General features: G+C 28.7%; 1 long non-coding RNA gene across 1 annotated transcript; it reads right to left on the minus strand.

Annotated features, from left to right (window-relative positions):
• Positions 1–412: 412 nt before the first annotated feature.
• Positions 413–6,386, minus strand: LOC129299027 (uncharacterized). Its single transcript, XR_008590469.1, has 3 exons — positions 6,001–6,386; positions 2,743–2,834; positions 413–682 (listed from the first exon to the last, which is right to left on the minus strand). It is a non-coding gene; the product is annotated as an uncharacterized LOC129299027 (long non-coding RNA).
• Positions 6,387–17,146: the final 10,760 nt, after the last annotated feature.

The following is a 17,146-nucleotide window of genomic DNA, read 5'->3' on the forward strand; positions in this document are numbered from 1 at the left end:
TATATTTTGCTCCAACTTAAGACTTTTTGACATTTTAAACAATTTTTGCAAAACTCAAAAGAATCTTTGAACAAAGATGGCCAATAAAGTCCACAATCTAATATCTTCATAGATGTTCTTTGGCATTAAAATGTCCTTCACATGTATAAGAATGACAAATTTAAGTATAGAAGACACATTACAATCATCAACACATTCTTAAGTACTTTATCATTATAAATCCTCCACATGAAAGGTAGTTCCCAAATGTAGTACTTAACTTCACTTTTCAATTTATTCAATTCAAACCTTGACCACACACATGCACAATATAAAACACATACACATATTTAGCCTGTAAATTGCCCATTTCACACTTTGGACCATAATCACATTTTTATTTCTTTATCTCATACATGACCAATCATCACATATATTCTCCACACATCTCATATTCACACACAACTACATTCATCCCCTAGCCCATCCAGTCATTTCCCCATTCCCACATATACAAGGGTTAGGGATCTTAAAATCACAAAACACAATATTTACCACAATATACAAATGCTCAATTCCTAAGGCAACTTATACATATTTTGGCTAATAATTTACAAATCATTACACCATATCTTACAAGGACTCAGGTGAGAGATGTCAACTCAGCCTATATCCTTTCTCTTTAACCCGCTAGTACTAGAACCTGAAAATATAAATAACTATAGGTGAGATAAAAATTTCAGTAACCAAATATAGTTCATTAAATGTCTACTACCACAAATAACAATGCTAAAAGTATAAAAACTAAGGTAATATCACGTATATTTCAAAATATGAAATGATTCATCTTTTCAAAGCAATTTCACACAAATACACACTAGCATGATCATCTAGCTACTGAACCTCCAATACTCCCTGACATGAAACCATAGGCTCTCCTGAATCAACCACTTGTTAACTTGAGCTCACTTTCGATGGTAGAAACACCCGGCCAAAGATAATCTAATCCATCTACAAACCATGGCTTCCCTCTTCACACACTTGTGATAGAGGCATCGTTAACTCCAAATCGTACCCTAATGGGCACTAGGGAATTGTCAGACTACCCAAATGTCCTATGGTAACAGTCTCATAATATGCTGTACCGAATTACCTATGGTAATAGCCCATATAATGTTGTACCAGATGTCCCATGGCGCCAGCCCAACCATATGAATTTTTCACTCCATATCTCCATATCTCCACCACACATCCCCATAAATCTTAGGTGAACTCTTACCCCCATAATTAGAGCTGATAATTTGGGCGGGCCGGGCTTATTTGGGTCGGACTTAAAGAATCTTACTCTTTCTAAAAAACCCATATAGCTAAGTCCGCCCTAACAGCTTCGGGCTTCGAGCTTATTCGAGTCGGCCCGAATACTTAAAACTTTTTTTAAAATATTTTTTATTTTTAATCAATTTTAATTTTTAAATAATTTTATTAAGCATAAAATATTTTTTTAACTACTTAAAAGGAATAAAAAATAATAGCTTATTAAATTTGTAGTTAAGTACTTAAGTAGCTCTATTACTATTTTATTGTATTATGTGCAATTTATTCATGAATATTTCCTTTACTTATAAATTGATGTCTTATTTATTTAAATATTTCCCTTATCATGGTTATATAAAAATATTTATATATTTTAATTGAATCATATTATTTTAATTATGATCAAGTTATCTCAATTCAACTACAGTTAGACCACTAATTTAAAATTATTGTCCTAATTAATTCAAAATTTTTACAACTATTAGATAAACTGTACTTTTTATTTTTAAGAATATAAGAAAATAGCATCATTATATTATATAAAACAAAATCATTTAATTATGGATAAAATACTATTTTTTGAATTTTTTTAACCTTTTATATTGTTAAGTCCTATATACAAAGGGTATTTACTTTAGTTCATTCTTAATTTTTAACTAAGTCTCACTGGATGATAATAAAATAATTATCTAAAACTATTAGTTTATTTATTATGTTGGTTTAGTAGTAGAGTCAAAATTTGTACATGCCCAAATTTTATTTTTAAAATTATTTTAATTTAAAATTAATTATCTTATTTTATAAAAATATAAAATATAATTTTTTGGATAAGAAAATGGTGGTATATGACTCAATTTTTCTAAAAAAAGATTGAGTCTTAAAGTATAAAAATTAATATTAAAATATATTTTAATTATTAATTTGAGATATTTTATTTGATTAAAAATTATAAAAGGAAATAGAATATTTTTATTTTTTTTTTTTTAAATAACTATAGTAATACACTCAAATATATGGTATTTTAAAATAAAATGATATAAACTTAAAAAACAATTAATATTTATTATATTATATATATTTTAAAAAAATGATCGGGCTTGGCCCGAACAATAAAAAATTATTATTTTATTTTGGCTCAGGCCTAAATTTTTCAGGCGGGTTCTAGTTGGCCCGTCGGGCTTAGCCTAAATTACCGACTTTACCTATAATCATGCCCTTTCACAATTTCCACTACTTATTCACATTTCAACAACATATATACTTCCATATCATATATGTATATATCCATTGAAATCAATAGCTTTTCAAATTCATTTCACAATCCAAAGTTCATGCTAAAACCATTTCAATAACAATCATGCATAAAACTCATAAATTCATAATTTATCATTTAGTATTCACTCCTTTACAGTTATAATAGTTAATAAATATAATAAACTATATAGTTACCTCAACCTTTCTGTTCGATAGAAAAGGTTACCCGTGTAACTTCAACCCTATTCAAGCTCCTTTCTTGTAATTCGTACGTCACACACTAGAATCTACATAAAATTGGCATTCATAGTCAATTCCTCTATTGACCAAAAGTGTCAATTATTATATTTAAATACTTAATCGCTATCATCTACACAATTTACTCTCAATTACACGCATTACTATTGATTTCCCCTCATTTCAAGCTTTAATATTTTTTAGCAATTTTCTCTCACTACTCTCTCTCTAGACTAGGGCAAATCTTGCCTATAACTTCAAAGCTTTATTATTTCAACTCCAACCAGTCACAAAGCACTAGTTTAGTTTTGAAGAACCTTTCTATTACTATAGAGTAAGAAATTAGCTCCTTAAAACTCCTAAATTTATTTTTTCACTAGTTAAAACTAAGAAAAATAGGCTAGATTCGGAGGTTAAGGCAGTACGTGACTTACTCAATAAGTGACAAGTCAAAAACACAGTCCTTACTCCTGATTATACTTGTTCTAGCAAATCTCCCCCTCTTCTCCACATTTGAGCTCTTCTTTCATGTTCTTCCTTTTGTTTTCACAAACTAGACACGTCCCTATTAATCTAATTTTTGATCCATGCGTTGCAGCGCATCTATCCTTAACCACAGTGCATGGCATAGTGGGAGAAATCCTCACTATGCTTACACGCTCTGCTTCGAGACTCCACTCTTCTACTCATATCTGTTCATATAACATCCTAATGAGTTAATATAACACTTCAACACTCAGAATCCTAATCCCACATTAAATTACTAATTCATTCACTAATTAGTCATTAACACAGGATTAGAAATTCAGGATGTTACAGTTAGGATATGGCTTGATTCTTGTCGCACCCCAAAAATGTGACGCGAACAGCACGTGAGTGGAGGTTCCGGCCTTCAGGGTGGGAACTAGATAGAACAAGAGTCGCCACCAAGATTTGAAGAGAAATCTTAGGAAACTGATTAAAGGAGGATAAGGATGGTCTGCGAAATTAAAAAGTAGATTCAAGAGTTGATTGAGTATGGGGAAAGTGTTAGGCATCCCACAACACCTGTTTGTGAGAACAGTTGCCAGAAGTTTGTTGTGCTATATTAATATGATTTTAAAATTATTTTAATTATCCCTTTTATATTCATGTGCTTGATATAAAATGATAAGAATTAAGTGAGAAATATTCATTTATTTATGAGGGAGGACTTGACTTAAAATCCGACTCTGAGGCCTAGTACCCTATGATGGGGATCAAAATCTACATAATTTGGGCTTAAAAGTTGTTGGTGAAAATATTTTTTTTGAAGAGACATTAATTAAAAATAATTCACCATTTTACAAATAAAACAATTACTAAAATTTTGATATATGTGTTTTAAATTGCAAAAAGTAATTTAATTTCAATTATTTTCTCAATTTTTGATTTTTTTTGAAATGAAGAAAAGAAAAGGGTTTAAAATTATTATTAATATTTTTATTTTATGATTGAAAATTTAATTGCTATATCTACAGAGACTTATTAGCTCATACAATAATGCAATTGTTCTAAATAATTGCGAAGATTTCAAAATCTCACATGATGAAATAGATTAACAATTTAATTTATTTATATTTTTAAGTGTTAACGATAATTTGTTTAAACGCATATATGTCTTTAAAGAATTTTAATCATCATACCTGTAAAGCCTTATTGACTTATATGGTAATATGATTATCCTAAATATCTACGGAGATTCTAAAATCTCACACGATAAAAGATTAAATAATGTACACTTAAGTACATTTTTAATTTGATTGATTTGATAAATAATTTATATATTTTCTTAAAAACTTGATCATTATATCTGCAGAGTCTTATTAACTCATACAATAATATGATTATCTTAGAAGTCTATGGAGATTTAAAAATCTTACGTGACTAAAAGATATAATTTGTTAATATGATTACAACTTAAGTACATTAATTTGATTAATTAATTTTTCTAAATTGTGCATTATATGTTATTTACAAAAATCATTTATTATTTATAGAAATTGAGAATCACCACATTTGTGAGGACTTATTATCCCACACGATAATGTGACTAATTTAAGTTTCTATGAAAATTCTTGAAATCTCACATGAGACTTAAATAAATTATTAATTTGGATTATAAAAAGAAAGTTAATTTTAATGATGGGCCTTTAGAACCCATATAAGTTTTACTCCCATATCTACAAAACCTTATTGATTTACCTAATATGAGATTATCCTAAATATCTGTAGAGATTCAAAGTCTAACACAATAAAAGGATTAAATAATATTTACTTTAAATATATTTTAATGCGTAATTATACAATGTCTATTTTCAAGTATACAAATCTTAATCGTTATACCTGCAAAGCCTTATTGACTCACACGGCAGATTATCCTAATGATCTACGAAATTTCAAAAATCTCATATGACCAAAAGATCTAATTAGACAATGCAATTATAATTTAAATTTATTAATTTAATTAATTAATATTATAAAATTTATTTTACAAAATTCATATAAATTGAGAATCGTGATATCTGTGAGGATTTATTATCCCATACAATAATATACTTAATTTAATTCTCTACAAAGATTCTTGAAATCTCACATGAGACTTAAATATTTATTATAAAAGAAAATTAATTTTAATAATGGGCCTTTGGAACACATATAAATACCTACAAGATTGATTCTCATACCTGTAAAATCTTATTGATTTACATGATATGAAATTATTATAAATGCCTACAGAGATTCTTAAAATCTCACACGACAAATAATAATTGAAATATTTGCATTTATAATGGGTGCATAATATTATGATTGGCTAAACAATTTATGCAATAAAGGAAATGGAAAGAATAGAGAAATAAATTATTTTGATCATTCACTTTCTTTCAAATTGAGGATATATTCTATAAAAAAAATCTAAATTTGGCATAAACTTTTAGCAAGGTCATAACTATGATAGATACAGCTTCAAACCACAACCAATCTCACAAATTATCAACAATATTCTCACATGTTTTTTTTTGTCAAACATCTCTCAGGTATCTTCTAAATTCTACATAAAAACATTTGATCACTAAATCTTTAATGTATATCTAAATTAATCCACATCCTCAATATCTATCAAGATATGTGTGTATGTGTGTGTGTATGTTCATCAACAAATCTAGGTTAAGAGAGATGACATAATTTAAATATTACCTGATTTAACTACCAATGACCACGTCCTTGAGTTGCAGCAGCCTGTCATTCTAGACATGCATTCCTTTTCCTCTCAAGATAATTCTTTCTTCACCTCCATCTCTCTCTCCTTTTTAAGATCCTCAACTCCCTCTTCTCTCCTTCCTCGATCTCTTCGGATCTCGCTCATCACCGTCCAGCTCTCTCCTTCTCGATCTCTTCTCTCCTTCTTGGTACTCTCTGTGTGTGCGTCTAGCGTTCTCTGTATGTGCTTTGTTTTTTCTTCTTCAGTGTCTCTTTCCTTTTCGGATCCTCCTCTCCTTTCTCATCTATGCTTTTTCACTCTCCCTCTCTATCTCGTTTTCCTCCAGTTTATCTTCCCTCGATCTCTTCTTTGCTTAAACCTCTCATTCTTTGTCTCTCCTTCGGTCTCTCTTCTTTCTCAAACTTCTTCTCCTTCTAGACTTCTCTCTCGATCTGCCCCTCGCTCTTCTCAATCCTCTACTCTCCTTCTTGGTGCTCTCTCCTTCCTCGGCTTTCCTCTCATCCTCGTGCTCTATTTTTCTTCTCTTTTCCTCTGTGCCTTTCGTCTCCAGTTTTCCTCCTTTTCTTTCATCTAGTTTTCTACGTCAGCTGTGTTCTTCTTCTCCTTCACTGGTGTTTTCTTCGTCTCCTTCTCTTTCTCCCTCATCTCTGCTTTCCCGTTCTCTTTTATCCTCTCGATCTCTCCCTCTGTGCTCTGTTTTTCTTCTCTTTCAGTCATGTGCATCTCTCACTTTTCTCTTCTGCCGTGCACGTCTTCTTCATCTCTTTTTTTGCCCGCGTGAGTGTGTGTCTTTGCATGGCTATCTTCTTGTGTGTTTTTTGTGTGTGTGCTATTCTGGTTTTCTTTCTTTGTTCTGTCTTTTCTTGCTACGCATGTGTATCTCCTGAATGCTTTTCCCTTGCTCTTTGGCTTTCTCTGTTGTGTGCAGCCAAGTTTTGAGGCTGAGGGTGAAAATGCTCTTTGCGTTTCTTCACCCGTGAGTAGCATTAAGAGGAAAAGCCCCTTTTAGGGCTGTGACATTCGGCCCTTACATGATTATTTTATTTTTATTTTATATATTTTTAATTATTATTATGTTTTCTTTTTTTCTTAATTAATTTTAGAAATTAGATTAAAAAATATATTATCATTATTATTTTTTAATGAAAAATAATAGGATTTAAGGAGAGAAATTTAAAAATAGTTGAGCCTAAAAAAATTTGATTCCCAATATCTTTGAATGGTTGAGATAATTTGGGGAGAGATTTTAAAAGATTTAAATAAGATTTTTTTATTTTGTTAATTTATTATTATTATTATTATTATTATTATTATTATTATTGAAAATATAATCCTAAAAAGGATTAAATTTCATTTTTATATTTTTGATTATTTTAGTGAAATAAAAGAAATAAAAGCTTAACTAACAAAAGATTATCTAAAATAAAATTAAACCCTATTAATTATTTTTTTAAAATATAATCCTAAAAGGATTAAATTTTATTTTTGTATTTTTATTTTTTTGTTTATTTATTATTATTTTTATTAAATTTAAAAAAATGTCTGGACAAAATAGAGTATTTACAATTCTAGTGACATTAATATTGTTTATCATATTCTGGAAATTTGACCATAAACTTGATTTGGGAAGAAAATAGGGTTGCTGAACATATATTCATATTTTGGACTATTGAGAACTATAATGACCTAGAAAATAATAATAAAATTAAATTAATATAACATATTATGATTGTAATTTTATAATGAAATAACTTATATACTTAACTTTATATATTTAATATACTTATTACTAATTATAAACTTCAGTGTCAAATTATAAGACAAGATAACCCAGATCAATAAAGTTCAATAATAATACTTTATAAACTTATTTTTTTAAAAACAAAACTATAAAAATTCAAAAAGGCTCATATTATCATTTCACTTCTCTTACTTTTTCAAAGTATCTTGTGTTTTAAAACAATAAAACTACTTTAAAGTTATTTTATAATTTGGGAGCAAGGAGTATTGAGTATTAAGGGGCTGAGGTTGGTAACGGAATTGAAAAAACTCAACTTTTTTTTGGCTCTATTTAATTATTATGGATCAATCCCATCCCACACGAAATTATTTAATACCATTACTTTTATGGTATTGAAAAATCAATCTTGAAAAACATTTTAATCAAAATAGAACTAAAAAAATTATATTTGAATGTAAATTTTGCATGGCCAGAAAAATTTTTGAAATTTGTAATTTTTGAATTCTTTTTTATAATTTTTATTTCATTTTTATAATTTTTGAAGTTATTTTTTATAACTTTTTTAGTCAACTAATAATTAAAGTGTAATAAAAAAATTGTGACAATTTTAAATGTTTAAGGTTTAAAAAGTATGAAAAATGAGTTTAGAATTCTGAATATCACTAGGTCTATAATTTAAGTGCCAAATAAATATTTTACCCTAAAAAATGGCACCCGTGGGAGTAAATAGAATTAAATATGAAACCCAAACAAGGTACCCTCAATTTATCGCTCATCTCTTTATTTATTTATTTATATTTCAGCCACAAGTTCTTCATCTTAATATTTATATTTATTCTTCTTTCATTCCTCATATGTATCTGCATCTGCTTGTGCTTCTCTCTTCTTGGCAATATAATTTCTGTGCTGTCCTTTTCCTCCTCCCATCAATCACTTTCATAGCTCTTGTTTCTATTTCCAAACAAAAGGAGATTAAAAAAAGAAAAACAAGGTAAAATCTACTGATTAGCTGTGGTCCATGTTACATAATCCCTTCATTTTCATTCACAAGGCACATTTTAAAAAATTAATTTAATTTAATTTAATAAATTATGATGTAATTTTTAAGTAATATTTAAAAAATATTTTTAAAATTGTCCTTTTATAAAAAAATAATATAATATCACTTTTTAAATTTATTATATAGAAATATATTTAAAATTTTATATACTTTTATTTTTTTTATTTTTTTACATTAATATTGATGAGATTGATAATAATAATTTATGAAAAAAAATAAGAGGAATATCAATTATCATCTCAATAGAACTAGGTGGAAAAAACCATGTGCTCTCCAAAATTTAAAAAGAATATATATATATATATATATATTGAAGACTTTGACTGAATTAACTTCCTAATGAGGGCAGAACTATGTTATGATTGGTGGGTGCCGTGGTCCCCCCAACTTCATGGCCAAAATTTTCAAGGAAGGAAAAAAAGTGAATTAATTTGGAGGGAAAGAGGCTTGTGAAAAGATTGAAGGAATTAATTTAATGAATATGTACTATAATTAAAAATCACGAGAACGAAGGAAGTAGTAGGTGAAGCTAATAAAGACGGTGGGCCCAAATCATTATTATTCGGAAAGTTAAAAGCTTATTATGATGATGGGTGATATTGTTATTTTGACATATGATCATATCTCTTTGCAAGGATATGAATATATCATGCACCCGGGTCATTTCAATTTTTTAGTTTTTTATTATAATTATTTTTAAGGTCCGTTAAAATACATCTTGGCTAGATCTTTAATATTCTTTCTAAAAAAGTTACAAGTTATGTTAAAGGATGTTTTTAAAAATTATAAATTTAAAAATATGGATTTTTAAATATTTATATAATACACTCTCCATTCAAAATATAAGGCATTTTTAATTGAATATCACCTTTAATAAAATAGTTATCTACTTTTAAACTAACCCTATCTTTTCATATTTACACCTATTAAATACTTTATAATAAATATAAAATTATTTATTAATAGGGTCATTTTAAAAAAAAAGGTAAATAATTATATTTCAAAAGACTAAAAATATTTTATATTTTTAAATATCTAATTTCTCAAAAAATGTTTTATATTTTTTAACAGAAGGAGTATCAAACAAACTTTTCATTTAATGATATTTTATAAGTTATAAAATTATTTTTAAGAAAATAAAATATAAATACACACATATATTAAGTTTTAAAATAGGCCCCCTCATAACTCTAGAGATGGTTCCGCCCGTGTTCCTAATCATCCATTAAGGAGGCTCATTTTGTCTTTAAATCTCATTATGCATTCTATTTCAATTCATTGCCCAGTCATAAGGTCCTTCGCGCATCTGCTGAATTGTGCTCTCATGTTTTTGTCTCAAAATTTCTTTCTGTTGCTCTTCGTTGCTCGTTTTGTTCTCTTTGAATTTTCCAAATTTTGATTTCGACAGTTTCGATTTAAATATATTTTTATTTTATATTATTAAAATAAAAATTTATAAAAATTATAAAATAATTATAGTAATTTTTTAATTCAAGTTTAAATTTAATTTAAAGGGTCTAATTTAATATTAATTTTTTTATAATTACAATATATTGATATTAATATGAACTATATAAAGTATATTTAAATAGTCAATATGTAGCAATTATAAAAATTTTAATATTAAATTAGATCTTCTAAATCGAATCTAGATCATATTAAAAATAAAAAAGTATTAAAATTATTTTACAATTTTTATAAATTTTTATTTTAATAAATATAAAATAAAATAATATTTTAAATTTAAGTCGAAGGAGATTGAGAGGGAAGGGGTGAAAAAAAAATTAAATTAAATCTTACTCCACATCACATGTCAACCTATATATACTGAGGATGGAAGGCTAAAAAAAGAAAAAATAACAATGAAGAATCACTAATTAAAAATTATATCCGCCAAGGATCACTTGTTATTAAAATTTGAGTGAATACTTGTGAATTCGAATAATAAGTATTCATTTAGATTTTAATAACAACTCATTTTAAATTAACAACAGTTCATTATAGCATGTTTTTCATTCAGGTTTTGATAATAATTGGTTCTTAATTAATATAAATTTCATATAGAAATCCTTGGTTGCTATTTTTAAAAAAAAATACAACCTTAAATCCCCTAATTCATTTAGATTCATGATAAATATTCATTCAGTTCAACATTTACTCTTCTTTCTTCAATCTGTTTCTTTCCTTTTTGCCATTATAAGTTGTCCTTATTTTTCAGTAAGTCATCACATCGCCGTCCTCGTCCCTGTCATTGTAACTCACAAGTCATTCATGCTCCTGTTTTTGCTCACTCTTCAGTCGTCCCTATTGCTCATTCTGATAGTACTCCCTCCCAAGAACCAAATCTTAACAATGCTCGACTAGTTGATACTCATTGTCATCAGTCTCCCAAGTCTTTTTATCACTTATTATGCTTGTACATTTATAACTCATGAGTTAAGCTCTATCTGATACACATATTATGCCCATACTCTTTGTTTTCCTCGATCTCCTAGTCTCATATCTCAGTTTTTCAAGGCTCAATCTCATTTAATTTTTATTGGGTGTTTGTTGACTTAGCCGATCCATTATTTATTACCTTATTATCATTTCATTTGTGTTTTTAGTTCATTTAAATGTTATTTAGTTATTTTTTTATACCTTTCTTGATTGGGTATTATATTAAAATAAAGTAATTTTTTATTTAATTAAAAAAATTTTAAAAAAATAAAAATAGTTAAAAGGGCTTAGAGCCTGTAAGGCCAGCCCTAAGCTTGCTATGTCGAGAACTGAGTTTCATATATCAAAGTTTTAAAAAAAACTTGAATTTAAAAGGGCTGGCTCTTTTAGATCTAAATCCTTTAAGGACTAGCCTTATAGAGTCGAATTGATTCATTTTTTTAACTCTACATCCAAGATAGGTCCCATAGGAGAAGTCGAAGAAGATCGAGAGGGAGGGGGTGAAAAATAAAAAAAAATCATGAAATTACAAAACTGACGTTATATTATGGAAACCAATTTCACAATTTTTGGGGGAATTGGAATTGGCGCCAGACAAACAGTTTTCCCAAACCCTCCCATTTCCATCATGCCAAACGCACTGTTGTCTTTTCCTTTCTTTATAACACCTTATTGTTGCTAACCCTTCTCTCTCCTCCTTTTCTTTTCTTTTAAAGAGACCCAACCGACGCTCCTCGCTGCAAAAGCATGATCAAACCCCACCCCCACCCGCCTGCCAAGTCACCGGTGCTGTTCAAGATCTCGGAAAAACTCTCCTTATCTTTTGTGTATAAAAGATATTAGGACTTTTACACAAATAATTCATATTATAAAATTAAATAAAAAATAACATATTCTTTCTTAAATTTAAAAAATAACTTTTTAATTATTTAGATTATAATTAATTTATAAAATTATTCTTTTTAATATTTGCTTTTTTCAAATATCAAAAGATTCAAAACGTAAGGAATCTCTAAAACAAGAGATACAAATGTGAGAGAGAAAATGAAACTCAATGCGAGAGAAATGAACAGGAGAAAGCAAAACAGTGTGAGTGAGCCACAGTTACAACAACGAGAGACAAACATGAGGTGCGATACGTCGACAGCACTTGGCGGAACAAAGCATGCTGGCGGAAAAACGAAGCTACATATTCATAATTTTTTATTTTATTAATTTAGGTATTTGATTCTATATGATAAGTTAAGAGTCCAAAATATTTTGTGAACTATATTTGATCTATTTTGGATAAATGATTATGTATTTTTATTTTACTAATATGCGATTTAAAAATAACATATTATAAAATTAAATAAAAAAATAACATATTCTTTCTTAAATTTAAAAAATGAATTTTTTATTATTTAGATTATAATTAATTTATAAAATTGTTCTTTTTAATATCTGCTTTTTTCAAATATCAGAAGATTCAAAACGTAAGGAATCTCTAAAACAAGAGATACAAATGTGAGAGAGAAAATGGAACTCAACGCGAGAGAAATGAACAAGAGAAAGCAAAACAGTGTGAGTGAGCCACAGTTACAACAACGAGAGACAAACATGAGGTGCGATACGTCGACAGCACTTGGCGGAACAAAGCATGGTGGCGGAAAAATGAAGCTACATATTCATAATTTTTTATTTTATTAATTTAGGTATTTGATTCTATATGATAAGTTAAGAGTCCAAAATATTTTGTGAACTATATTTGATCTATTTTGGATAAATGATTATATATTTTTATGTTACTAATATGCGATACTACATTATTAATATACGATTGTATATCAATCATAAATAAGTTTATGTCTGATTATTTAGTTATGTTAATTTATAATAGTATATTATTGATATACTATTATATATCACTGATATATAAGTCATATCAGTGAAAACTTATCAATTTATTTATCATATCAATGATGTAATATTGTAGATCAGTAATGAAGTTTCCTCTTCAATGTCTAATATCCTCTTCATAATATTTGGGAAAAACAGAGAGGGAAAGGGAGTAAAAGCTCTATGATAAAGATGGAGATATAGGCAAATCAAATAAAAAATTCTAATAAAGAAAAGCATTATACGAAAGATTAATATGATGATCCAGGAAAATCAGATCAAAAAATCTAATGAATACAATGTTCGTAGATGATAAATCAGATAAGAAGCATACACAATACAATTTTTGATGATAAAAATAAAAGATCTAGTAAGTTAAAGATTAGTTAAATCAGATATATTCTATTTTAATAATAAATTTATTTTGAGGATAAAAAAGAAAAAATATATCTAATTAATTTTATGAATGGGCCATATTTTAAAATATTAAAAAACTTCATTCATAATTTATGGAAGTTATATTTTTTGAGGCTATTGAGCTAATCTTCTCAAAGATATGTTCTAAACATTTATTTATTTTTAAATATAAAAAATATCATAATATTTTTAAAGGAACATGATAATAAAATCCTTCTAAATTATATAAATGATAATTTGATACATTAAAATGTCATAATTTTACTGAAATTTCTAGAGATCTCTTTGTTAATTAAATTTTAAATTAAAAAACTATTTTACCCTTATTTAATAATAAAAATTACATTTAATAAATTATTATTTCTTATACAACTCTTGAGATTCACAGAATAAAAATTGTGATTGAAGCTTATTTTTTAATAATAGAAATTACACTTGACAAGTTGTAAATTTTTTGTTCAAATTTTATGATTTACAATCCAAAAATTGTTAGTCCTTAAACAAAAATTATAATTGGGACTTATTATTTTAGTAAGGGTAAATAAGTTTTTCTATTTAAAATTTATTAACATAAAGGCCAATAAAGACTTTATTGAAATTATGACATTTCAAAAGACCAGATTATGGTTTATAAATTTGGAGAGATTTTATTATCATTTTTTCTATTTTTAAATAATTAAACAATTTTATTCTTGTCTTAAAAAGGGGGGGAGAGAGAGATGGAAGATATATTAATTTGGGTGCTTTACTCACTACTAATATCATATTAATTGATATAATTAAGAGCAATATTAAAAAAACTATTGGGATTTAATGTAATTTCATCTTTATATTGATGTGAAAAATTTAATTAAAAATATTTTATATAATTAAAAATGGACGGAGAGCGTGTGCAGATATCTATATATATGTTCACTTGCCACGCAGCTTCTTCCCCTCTCTCTCCCTCTCTCATTTCTATTATTTTTTAATAATAGAAATTACACTTGACAAGTTGTAAATTTTTTGTTCAAATTTTATGATTTACAATCCAAAAATTGTTAGTCCTTAAACAAAAATTATAATTGGGACTTATTATTTTAGTAAGGGTAAATAAGTTTTTCTATTTAAAATTTATTGACATAAAGGCCAATAAAGACTTTATTGAAATTATGACATTTCAAAAGACCAGATTATGGTTTATAAATTTGGAGAGATTTTATTATCATTTTTTCTATTTTTAAATAATTAAACAATTTTATTCTTGTCTTAAAAAGGGGGGAGAGAGAGAGATGGAAGATATATTAATTTGGGTGCTTTACTCACTACTAATATCATATTAATTGATATAATTAAGAGCAATATTAAAAAAACTATTGGGATTTAATGTAATTTCATCTTTATATTGATGTGAAAAATTTAATTAAAAATATTTTATATAAAAAATGGACGGAGAGCGTGTGCAGATATCTATATATATGTTCACTTGCCACGCAGCTTCTTCCCCTCTCTCTCCCTCTCTCATTTCAATTTTTTTTATCAAAAAGGCTGGCAACAAGCTACGGAAAGTCAAGAAATAAAAATAGGGGAATGATATTGACCAGTTGAGGTATTTCCTCTCCTTTGGTCATGCAAAACAAGATTACAGCCATTGGGTATTTTGTAAAAAGGATAGAGATGATTAAGGCCATCTTGAGTCAGGTGAGTTATGAAATCAGCACGAGTTAATTTCATGAGGAATATGTTGCAACTCCAAGTTATGACATTCACTAATAAGTCTCTTGTTGTACCTCTAAAAATCATATTGAGTGCTTCTATAGAATCTAAAGTCATGCATATTTTGTCAAAATTATGCTTATTTCAAAGAATAATCCCAAGTTTGATGGCACATAACTTAGCAATAGTGATTGGGATGTTTCCCAAATTGCACATAAAAGCAATAATCTAAGAACCCTCAAAGCCATGGATTATGCACTGATGTAGAGCCAAAATAGTACTCTCTCTAAAGCGCGTTCTCTCTTACTTTGAGGAGTGTCTCCGTTGCTTTGCAATGGTCGGTGAGGAGGGTTTTCTTTATCGTCTTTATTTTTTGCTCTGCCACCTACTTTGGCAAAGAAAAGTGAGGGTTCTCTAGTTTCTTGTTTTCTTCTCTACCACCCACTATGGTAGAGGAAAGTGAGGATTCTTTGATTTCTTATCTTCTTCTCTTCCTTTTCCTCTGTTCTCTCTTCTCTTATTTCTTATTTTCTTTTCTTCTTTTTGTAGTTTGAGGTTTTCCTCTCCCCGACATGGCCGACGAGGGAGGAAGCGCTTGTGGTTTGAAACAAAAGCTCCATTTTGTTTGGAAGACATCTTCAAAGTTGAAACGCTCAGGTGGTGCTTTGATTAGTAAAATTTTAACCGATAGGAGGACTAATCACTCTACTGTTATCTACATGATTCAAAATGGTTGGGGATTGAAGGATGGGTAGGACATGGATGCTGTTGACTCAGGTATCTAAAACACTTATGTCTTTTGTTTTGAATCTCTAATTGATAAGGAATGCATTTTAAGAGGCAAGCCCTGGATAGTTCATACTTGCATTATAAGCATACGGCTATAGGATGATTATATGACTATAGATGAGGTGAGCTTTAATCTTGTCCCCTTCTAGGTCTAGTTTCATAACTTATACATGGCTGTTCTTTATTTAGAGAATGGTATTCAAATGAGAGCTATGGTTGGTAATGTTGCTTGCATAGGGCATCCTAAATCTAATAGGTGTATTTTGCATAATTTTTTGTGAGTTTGAATTCTTATTGACACTCATAAACCTCTCCTTTCTGGATATTGGTTGGCAAAACCAGACCATTTTAAGTTTAGGGTAAGTATCAAATACGAATGACTCCAAAGCTTTTGTTATGGATGTGGATTGATTGGTCATGACAGTAGACAATGCAAAAATCCTTCCCTTGTTCCCAGTGAAGAGGAGCATAAATATAGTTTTGATCCTTGGCTTACTTCTATAGCCTCAAAGCTAATAGATGCCACTTTGATTCATTTTAAGAAGGAATAGCATGAAGAGGATAGTTGGCTAAAGATGGCGGCGCGTGGTCATTTTGAGAATGAGAGGCACATCATTGATGTTCCTAAAAACTATTATGTTGGTAGCCCTGTCCGTATGTCAGGAGTTAGTGTGCCTCATGGACGTGAGGAAGGCACATCCAAGAAGGGACAATACTCTAGAAGTTCAGGTCAGACCTCTAATATTCACAAGTCTCCACCAAGGCCCAATTCTTCTTTAATCTAATGTTATGGTGATTTTTTTATGGAGTGTTTGGTTAGGGAGGAGGGGAGGGGAGGTTCCCCTCCCCTCCCCCTCATTTGGTTAGGAGGAGGGGAGGGGAAATTTTAAAAATTTCCCCTCCCATCCCCTCCAAATTGGGGGGGAGCTCCCCTCCCCTCCTCCCCCTCCTTTTCCCTTCCCTCCCCTCCCCTTAAACCAAACACACCCTTAAGGTTGGGTCTAGCTTGGTGGTTTCCTCTCTACCTAAGCCCAATAGTCCTCCGTTGGACCAGCAAGTAATGTGCACTCCTCATGGATGAATAAAAATTCTCAAAAGCCTA

Source organism: Prosopis cineraria, unplaced genomic scaffold (assembly GCF_029017545.1).
Source record: "Prosopis cineraria cultivar Desert tree isolate PC_DT_omini unplaced genomic scaffold, ASM2901754v1 PC1008, whole genome shotgun sequence".
Taxonomy (NCBI): Eukaryota; Viridiplantae; Streptophyta; class Magnoliopsida; order Fabales; family Fabaceae; genus Prosopis; species Prosopis cineraria.